Source organism: Belonocnema kinseyi, chromosome 10, assembly GCF_010883055.1.
Source record: "Belonocnema kinseyi isolate 2016_QV_RU_SX_M_011 chromosome 10, B_treatae_v1, whole genome shotgun sequence".
Lineage (NCBI taxonomy): Eukaryota > Metazoa > Arthropoda > Insecta > Hymenoptera > Cynipidae > Belonocnema > Belonocnema kinseyi.
The window spans coordinates 70392595-70401626 of NC_046666.1; positions in this window are offsets into that span (position 1 = coordinate 70392595).

A 9032-nucleotide genomic window follows, 5' to 3' on the forward strand; every position below is an offset into this window, starting at 1 on the left:
CAGTTATGTAGTTCAGCTAAACTTTAGCTCTATTTTATCGATATTTCTTCAATATAATTGAAATATGTAATCGTCTCATATATCAATCATTTTTTCTACTTCAGAAAGTCAAAGATTGATCACTCTTATACTTAAGATTTTTACCCGGGAAGATTAACATTTTCTTTAGAAAATTGATGGAAGGGTGCTATTACTTTTTAATTAGGGAAGAATGATTTTTCATTTTAGGTGTTATTTTAGATAAATTGAGAGTATATATATTTACGGAAATGGAATTGAATGAATATATTTAGATGAACGAATAACTGAATAAAACTAGAGACAGGAAACGGAAAGCTTCGTGTCAGTAATGGGCCTTCTCGTCACTAATCAGGGCCGCCTATAAAGTCAATTAGAGTTTTCTAAAGGATAGAAAAAGTTACGAAATGTAAATTTGAATAAATTTGAAAAATTAAATTCATGTTTACAGGATGAAACTAACTTATATATTCCAAGCTTCCTAACATTAATTTAAGAACTTGATTTTAGATAATATAAAAAGACTCGTCTACCCGATAAAAATACCATTTTAAAACTTTGTTTCCTGGTGAAACAAAGGTCTTTAGTTTAAATAAGTTACAAAATCTAGTTTCCTCACGAAATACGACCTGGAAATATTTTTAGAGCATTTGTTCTATCCATCAATAAAATAAAAAACATTTAAAGTTCAAAATTGTTAGTAAATTAGTAAAGATAGTCTCAGAAAATTCCTGAAAAAAGGAAAGTAATTTTTATTTTATTTTTTGTGACATCTTTGTTTATGAATACAGCCCTGTTGACATAAAACGGGGAGTCACGGTTCACAAGGTTAGCACTAAATTCCACACCGTCCAGCGGCTGTGTAAACACGCCTTTCGTTGCCATGATCATGAGAAAATTGTGACGACAAATGTCATTATTACCAGAATCACCGGAAGTTACAGAAAGGTCGAGTACTTTCATTGCTGAATTCTTCAAATTCTAAAAAGTGACGAAATCCGCGCTTTCCATAACCCACGAAAGAATTTCTATAGGCTGATCCATTTTAAAGTACACGTAGAAAAAAGGACGTTATATTTGACTGAAAACCAAGTTAAATCTACCGATCTTCTAAGTAGGTATATGGACAACACGACACACAGTGCGGCGAATTAGAAAACTGGGCTTCAAAGTGATCCAAAGCCTACAATTTTCATCCGATTCCATTTTTTTAAACTTAAAGCTAATTAAATTCTAATAAGGTCTGTCGAGGGTGATTTTGCTAAAAAGGCTCTGTTTGTTTGTTATTCAAGGTGCAAAATGCCAAAAAACCATAATTTTTCTTATTTGAGCTGCCTGTTCTGTAGCATTCATTGATTTTACCTCAAAAAGGTGAAAAACTGATAGATTTACAATAGATTAGCAAATCCTAATAACTTAGATGAAGTTCGTGTAATCTGTTAAATTGTTATACACAAATTTATGAACAAAATCGCTTATTGCTGAACATTGAAGCATGGAAGTTCTTTTCATCACGTTTTTCCCTGCAAAATCGAGTAAAATTAATGTTTCGTTGAAATCAAACACTAAAGTATAATTTTTTGATTGTTATAAACAAATTTAATAAATAAGCGCCTCTGTAAATATAAAATGCAGTTCTTCTGCACAATCATTAGATTTGCCTTCAAAAATGAAAATTCCATGACAGAAGTGGACAGTCAAAATTTTTACCATTCTTATAAACAGTGCTGATAAACAAATGCATTAAACGGTCACTCTTTGATAGAAAACATACATGTTTTTACATAATTGTTCATTTTATCCCTAAATTAATATTCTGATGGAAAAAAATGACGTTTGACAATATTTTTCATTTTTATTAACAGTTCTGATCAACAAATGCATTTAATAGACGCTTTCAAATAGGAAAAATCTGTTTCTTGATGAAATGTTGATTATATCATAAAAAATGAAACTTCTACGACTCAAGAGTCGTAAATAATTAAAGTCGGGAAAACAAAAAAATCTAATGGACACGTACGTGAACTTTGCAATGTTCTTCCAAAAAAACAGCGTCGCAATTGAACGTTAAGTGACGAGAAAAATGTGAGCACCGGAGAAAGTGAAAAACGAAACAACTGAACAGATTGCACGAATTTCATCTAAGTTATTAGGATTTGTTAATCGAGGTTTGAAAATTCATCCTTCTTAATTTTAAATTAATGTTTTTATAGAGGATTCAACTACATAGTTGAAAATTCATCTTTATTGGTTGAAAAATAAACTACCTGGTTTAAGATACTCAAAAAAATCATTTTTCTTATAGATTAATTGTTTTTGTTGAAAAATCATAGTTTTTGGTTGAAAATTGAAATTTTCTGTGAAAAAATTATTCTTTTGACTTGAAAATTTAACAATTTAGCATAACAGTAATGTGTTCGGTTAAAAACCAAAGTAAAAATGCTTCGAGTTGAGTTCGACTTGAATTTCTCACAATCAAGACATGTTGAAGTGAAAAGTTCGACTTGAGCATGTCTCAGTTTTGAGACGGAAACAGACTTTACTTTATGTCTTGAAGACATAAATTTATCTTTTGAGTCGAATTGTTATGACTCCAACATGAGCAGTTTATAACTTCGAGTGCATACTTGCTCTCACCAAAAAGGGTCCTTCTGACTGTCATAAAAGCTAATCTTTGTTAATAATGAAACAATATTGTATATTTTCATACTATATACATGCAGGGTGTGTAAAAAGTCCCGGGACGGTTGGATATTTCCTCAGGTAAAATATTTTTTTCAAAAAACTGAAGGTCCTTCCTGAAGTAAATTTCAACGAGGAATTCAATAGTGACCTTCATGTTGACCTTGAAGTTGATCTTCATGGCTTTTTCAAGGACAATTTTGTTTTTTTTTTTCAATTTTTTTACCCCTTTTTTTTACTTCTGCAATCGATAGAGCGGAAAATTCTACGTTCAGGTGCGTACCCAAATCATAGGTCAATTGTAACTTTCAAGTACAGTTAGAGGTTATTTGAAATTAACAAAGTTTTCCAAGAGGTCAGTGTAATTCCTGAAGTAAATTTCAATGAGAAATTCATTGGTGAGCTCTGTATTGATCTTGGTTACAGCGTTTTGAATATTGTAAAATCATAAGGAAATTTTTCATTAAAAGTTCCAGGTGTTCTGGTGAGAGTTCTGTTCCTCCCTGAAGAGTTATACAGTCCTATACCGTTTTTCGATACCTCAGTCAATACCTAAAGCTGAACTGACGGAACGAAAGAGGGCATCTGTATTAATGATGCGTGGTTGGGGAGATCGAGGTCGATCTTATGATCAAGTTCGTTTGCTTTTTAATCGCACTTTTCTTAATGGATAAGGGTTACATCCTGCCTCAAAATCAATAATTGAAAGAACTGTAAGGCGCTTCATGAATCATGGATCTATCAAGGACCTTCAGAGCACTGGTCGGCCAAAATCTGCAGGATCTGAGGAGATGCAAATGGACATAGCCCAAGCATTTGTTGAAAACCCACACCTTAGTTTACGTCGAGCTAGTGATTAGCGTGAGGTTGCTCCTGAGACAGTGGAAAATATTTTAAAAAGCATTAATTTTCATCCTTACAAAGTTCATACAATCCATGCAATATTTTCAGATGAATCTACTTTCACTTTAAAAGGTGAAGTTAACAGGCAAAATTGTAGATATTGGTCCGACACAAATCCTGATTGGATGTTAGAGAGTCATACACAATATCCACAAAAGATTAATGTTTGGGCCGGTATCTTGAATGATACATTGATAGGACCTTTCTTCACCGATGGTGATCTCAATGCTCGCGCATATGAAAACCTTCTCAGAAACCAAATTGTACCAAGAAAAAGGAAGATTACAGGCGCTAATTTTCAAAATATTTGGTTCCAGCAGGACGGAGCAGCGGCTCATTACGGTAGGGAGGTTCGAGCATATTTGGATACTCAGTTACCTCAAAGGTGGATTGAAAGAAGGGGTGAAATCGAGTTGCCTACTAGATCTCCTGATCTGACGCCTCTCGACTATTTTCTTTGAGGTTATTTAAAGAGCAAAGTATACTCAACGCAACCACAAAGCTTAGACGAATTGCAGAATCGGATTCTGCAACAGGCAGCTTTGATTGATTGGGAGATGATTCGTAATGCTGTAACTCATTTTTACAATCGCATAGCTTTTTGTCAAGAAGCTCAAGGTTTTCAGTTATAACATCTTCACTGAAGCGTGAGAGGCAAGGGGACTCATGCTAATCAAGCACCCCAAAGGGAACAGAATTTACTACGTCCACGTCGTTGTTCCTGGGTAATGCTAAACGTAAACGTAAACTGCTTGGAAAAAACTTTGAAAGAACCTTGAAGATCATTACAGAGCTCACCAATGAATTTCTCGTTGAAATTTACTTCAGGAATCGCACTGACATCTTGGAAAACTTTGTCAATTTCAAATAACCTCTAACTGACCTTGAAAGTTACAATTGACCTATGACTTGGGTATGCACCTGAACGTAGAATTTTCCGCTCTATCGATTGCAGAAGTAAAAAAAGGGTGTTTCCATTTAAAAACAACAAAGTTGACCTTCAAAAAACCGTGAAGGTCAACGTCAAGGTCAAACTGAAGGTTACCATTGAATTCCACGTTGAAATTTACTTCAGGAACAACCTTCACTTTTTTGAAAAATATTTTACCTGAGGAAATATCCAACCGTCTCGAGACTTCTTAGACACCCTGTGTGACGATGATACAATTTTTATTTTGTTGGAAAAAATTTTTAATGTTTATACTCGTTCAGACCCACAGATTCAGAATTTTTTAATTAAAAATAACTCATTTAATAATTACAAACGTTTCATTCATCAATTTTAATCTCATTTATGAGCCGAAAAAGGTTCCACCATTTAAGCCAAGACAAGGCTCCTCTTGAGACAAGTACACGTCGTCTTAGCCAAGACAAGGCTCGACTTCAGAGAAGTAAACGCCGTTTTACCTATAGTGGCCATAAAAGTAAGACAAAGGCCTACGTTTCGAATCAGTTTTGACACGCAACCAGGCATTCATGTCTTGAAGACGAACTCAAGACATAACCAAGTCGAAGCATTTTTACTTGGGAAATAACTTTTATGTTAAAATATCGAACAATATTTTGTTAAAAATTTGTCTGTTGGTAGAACATTAATCTTCTTGGCATAAAATTCCTATTTTTCGTTGAAAATGTTCACTCTTTGTTTGAAAATTAATCTTTCTTGATTAAAAATTCTACAATTTGGTTGGAAATTCAACTCATTTGTAAAAAGCTCCCGTTTTTGGAATTCACTTCTTTGTTTAAAAAATGCACCATTTGGTAAAAAGTTCAGGTATTTTGTTAAAGAATCATCTTTTTGAAATAAAATTAATTTTCTCATTGGAAATTCTTTTTTTTTATAGAGGATTCAACTCTTTGGAAAAAATTCGCCTTATTTGGTTGAACGCTTAACTATTTGTTTAAAAATTTATCTTTTTTGGTTGAAAATTTAAATAATGGGTTGAAAACTATTATTGTTTGCTAGCCAATTCATATTTTTGGTTGAGAATCCAACCATTCAGTAAAAGGTTGAGCTACATAGACAAACATACTTTTATAAAATTAATATCCATGAAAATTTTTTCTTTGAGTGTTGCGCAACTAGTTCAGTATTAGTATTTCTTGTCTAAGTAATTTTTCCTACTACTAAATCTTACGATTTAATCTTTGGTTAAAAAATGATTTTCAAAATTTTTTAAATTTAATATTTGGTTTAAAATTCAGATTTCTTATTTAAAAATCTTTTTTTTTAAATATCCTATATGATCGAAAATCATTTTTCTTGCTTAAAAATGAACTTTTTAGTTGAAAATTCAAATGGTTAAAAAAATTCTTATCTTATCTTATATATTTTGTTCTAATTTCGACCAATTGGTTGAAAATGCAATAAAGTCATCTTTTTTTGTCTAAAGTCATCTTTTTTGTAAATTCTTCTTATTTTATTAAGAATTCATCTTTCTCTGAAAGTTAAACTCACGAAAGAACAATAAGGAGATCTAACTGCGTTTCGCCACTTGGCAATAGAAACATTACCGTAAGTGGTAGGCACATTGCAGGCAGATCTTAAATTGTCATGCGTATGTGCGCAGTTGTCCTCTTCCTATACATTGAAAAGTGTGCGAGTGAGAACGTTTGTCAAATTGACGTAATTTAGAGAGGTTATGTTCAGTTGTTTTGATAGAGGTGGCAACATTTTTTCAATTTCAAGTTATAATTATTTAAATGATGAAAGTGTCTATTGATCTGGTTAGGTGAAGGACTTCAGCGTTGAGACTTGTAAGGTTAAAAGAGTGCATTATGAAAGTGTTAAGTATGAAGACTATCATGAAATTGTTTGCTCATAAATACTTGAAATTGTAGTACATTATTATTTTTGAAATAGTACGTTGGAATGGAGAATACATTTTTTTCTAATACTTCGAAACATTTTTTATCCAAAAAAAACCTGTACAATTAAAAATATAATTGATCTAGTGGCCCAAGATTGCGTCAATTTGACAAACTTTCTCACTCGCACACCTTGCCATGTATAGGAAGAGGACAACTGCGCACCTGCGCACGAAAATTTAAGATCTTCCTGCAATGTACTTACCACTTACGGTAATGTTTCTATTGCAAGTCTCGAAAGGCTTCCTACTGGCAGTTGGGTCTCCTTATTATTCCTTCGTGGTTGAACTAAATAATTGAACATTAATTTTGTTTTTTAAGATTCGCGTCTTGGGTTAAAAATTGAACTATTTCGTGGAAAATTTGTTCTTTGAGTGAACTGCAACTCAACAAACATTAACTTTCTTCCTTTAATGTTACTTTTTAAACTGAAAATTTTACGATTCCATTTGATTTCAACAAATATATTTTTTAGTTAAAAATTTATTTCGTTTGAAAATCAGTTCTATACGTTTAATTGAACTGAGTAAAAATTCATCTTTTGAAAGAAAATTCTTTTTTTTACGATACAAGAATCATTTATCTTGCTTACAATGAACTTTTTAGTTGAAAATGAAACTGCCTTCTACAAAGTTCTTCTTTTTGGCTCGAAAATTTAACAGTATTTGGTCAAAATTTTTATCTTTTCATCAATCATGATAGAAAATTAACTTTTTTGTTGAAAATTAATTTTACTTTTATTGAAGATTGCTCTTTTTGGTTTAACAATTTTTATTTTTTCATATGAAATCATTTTGGGTTAAAAAGTCTACTACTTTGTTAAAAATGAAATATATTTCGCCTTGAAATCTGCGGAATTTAAAGTATTTCGTGTCGAATTTAATATGTTATTTAAAATATTTTTCAAACAAATTATTTATTTTCCTAAAAAATTAACTTACTTCCCCTGCCGCCAGAGAATTTTGGGCTAGGTTACATTTTTGTGGAGGGGGGGGGGCAAACAGAAATACGCTTATGAACGTGGCAGACGGAGGTTTAAAAAACAGCATAAAATTGATAACGTAGTTTATGGATGGCCCCTCATAGATAATATTTTCTTTGTCTCAAGAATTTGATGAATAGGAAAATAAAATAGAGATTAAAATTTTTTAAACTCTACATTGACCACGATTTAACTTTCAATTTAGCGTTCATATTTGCAGCTGAGATTTAAATTCACTATAAAGAAAAAAATGTGGTCAATATTGGAGAGAAAATTACGATAGAAAGTCTAAAGTTGAAAGAAAGAGTAAAGATGGAATCAGAGTTAATCTTCAAGCTCTTGAAGCTTTTGAAGGGAAGGAGAGAAGGTAGTCAACAGTGAATGGAAATGTGGTAAGATACATAGAGTAAGTTAATAAAAGTCAATAGAGGTTTAAAAGTTACAAAAGATTTCAAAGCAGGGAAAAGAGGTAGCAGAACTTTTTTAAAACGACGAATTTAAAGCACTCACAAAAGACAAGACGAAGAAGAGAAAAAAATTTGTGGTGCGTGCTGCAAAAATAAAATAATAAGTTGGGTAATTGAAAAATTATTTTGAACAAAAATGCTGAAACGAAAGAGAAAATGAAAAAAAAACTTGGTGGCAAACTATGAGCAATTTGATTTAAAACCAAATTAACGAAATTTCAATAAAAATAAATGAATTTTCTACAGAATACACATTTATATCAGTCATTCCCTATCTATGTAGTTGAACTTTTAACCAAATAGTTAACTTTGTAGGCCAAAAATAAGAGCTTTTTCTTAAAGCAGTTGAATTTTCAATAATAACATTAATTTCTAACCAGTAAATATAAATTTTCAAACAAGAAAGATTAAAATTCAATTTAAAAAATGTTAAAGATTCAAGAAAATATTGGAATTTTCAAGCCAAGAAGTTAACATTTCTAGGATGTAGTTTAATTTTCCACTCGAAAAGTTGTCGCATTTTCAATTAAAAAAATATAAATTTTCAAGCAAAAATGGAATGGCTAAATTTTCAGTTTAAAAATTACTTTTAACAAAAAAGAACGAATGTTTAACTAGTTGGTTTCCACGCTAAGAACGATTTTGGTAACAAAACACTTTAATTTTCAACCAAAAACGTGAATCTTAAAAAAATTAATTTTTGCCCAAGTCATTGAATTTTCGACCTAGGAAGATTAATTTGTAACCAAAACGTTAAAATATTAATTTACAACCAAAATTAATTTATAACCAAACGGTCAAATTTCTAATTAAAATAATTAATATTAAAAAAATAATGTTGGTTAAAAGTGGTTTAGCTTTCAATCAAGCAATCGATTTTTCAATAAAAGTGAAAAAATTCTCAACGAAATAGTTGAATCCTCAACCAAAACAAAGTCATTCCAACTAAACCTTTGCATTTTTACCTAAAAAGCATACATTTTCAAGAAAGCAAATACATTTTTTACAAATAAAATATTTTCAATAAAATACATGATTTTTTAACCGATTAGTTAAATTTTGGACTAAAGAAGTTCAAACTTCAATTAAAATATCAATTTTTAACCAAAAAT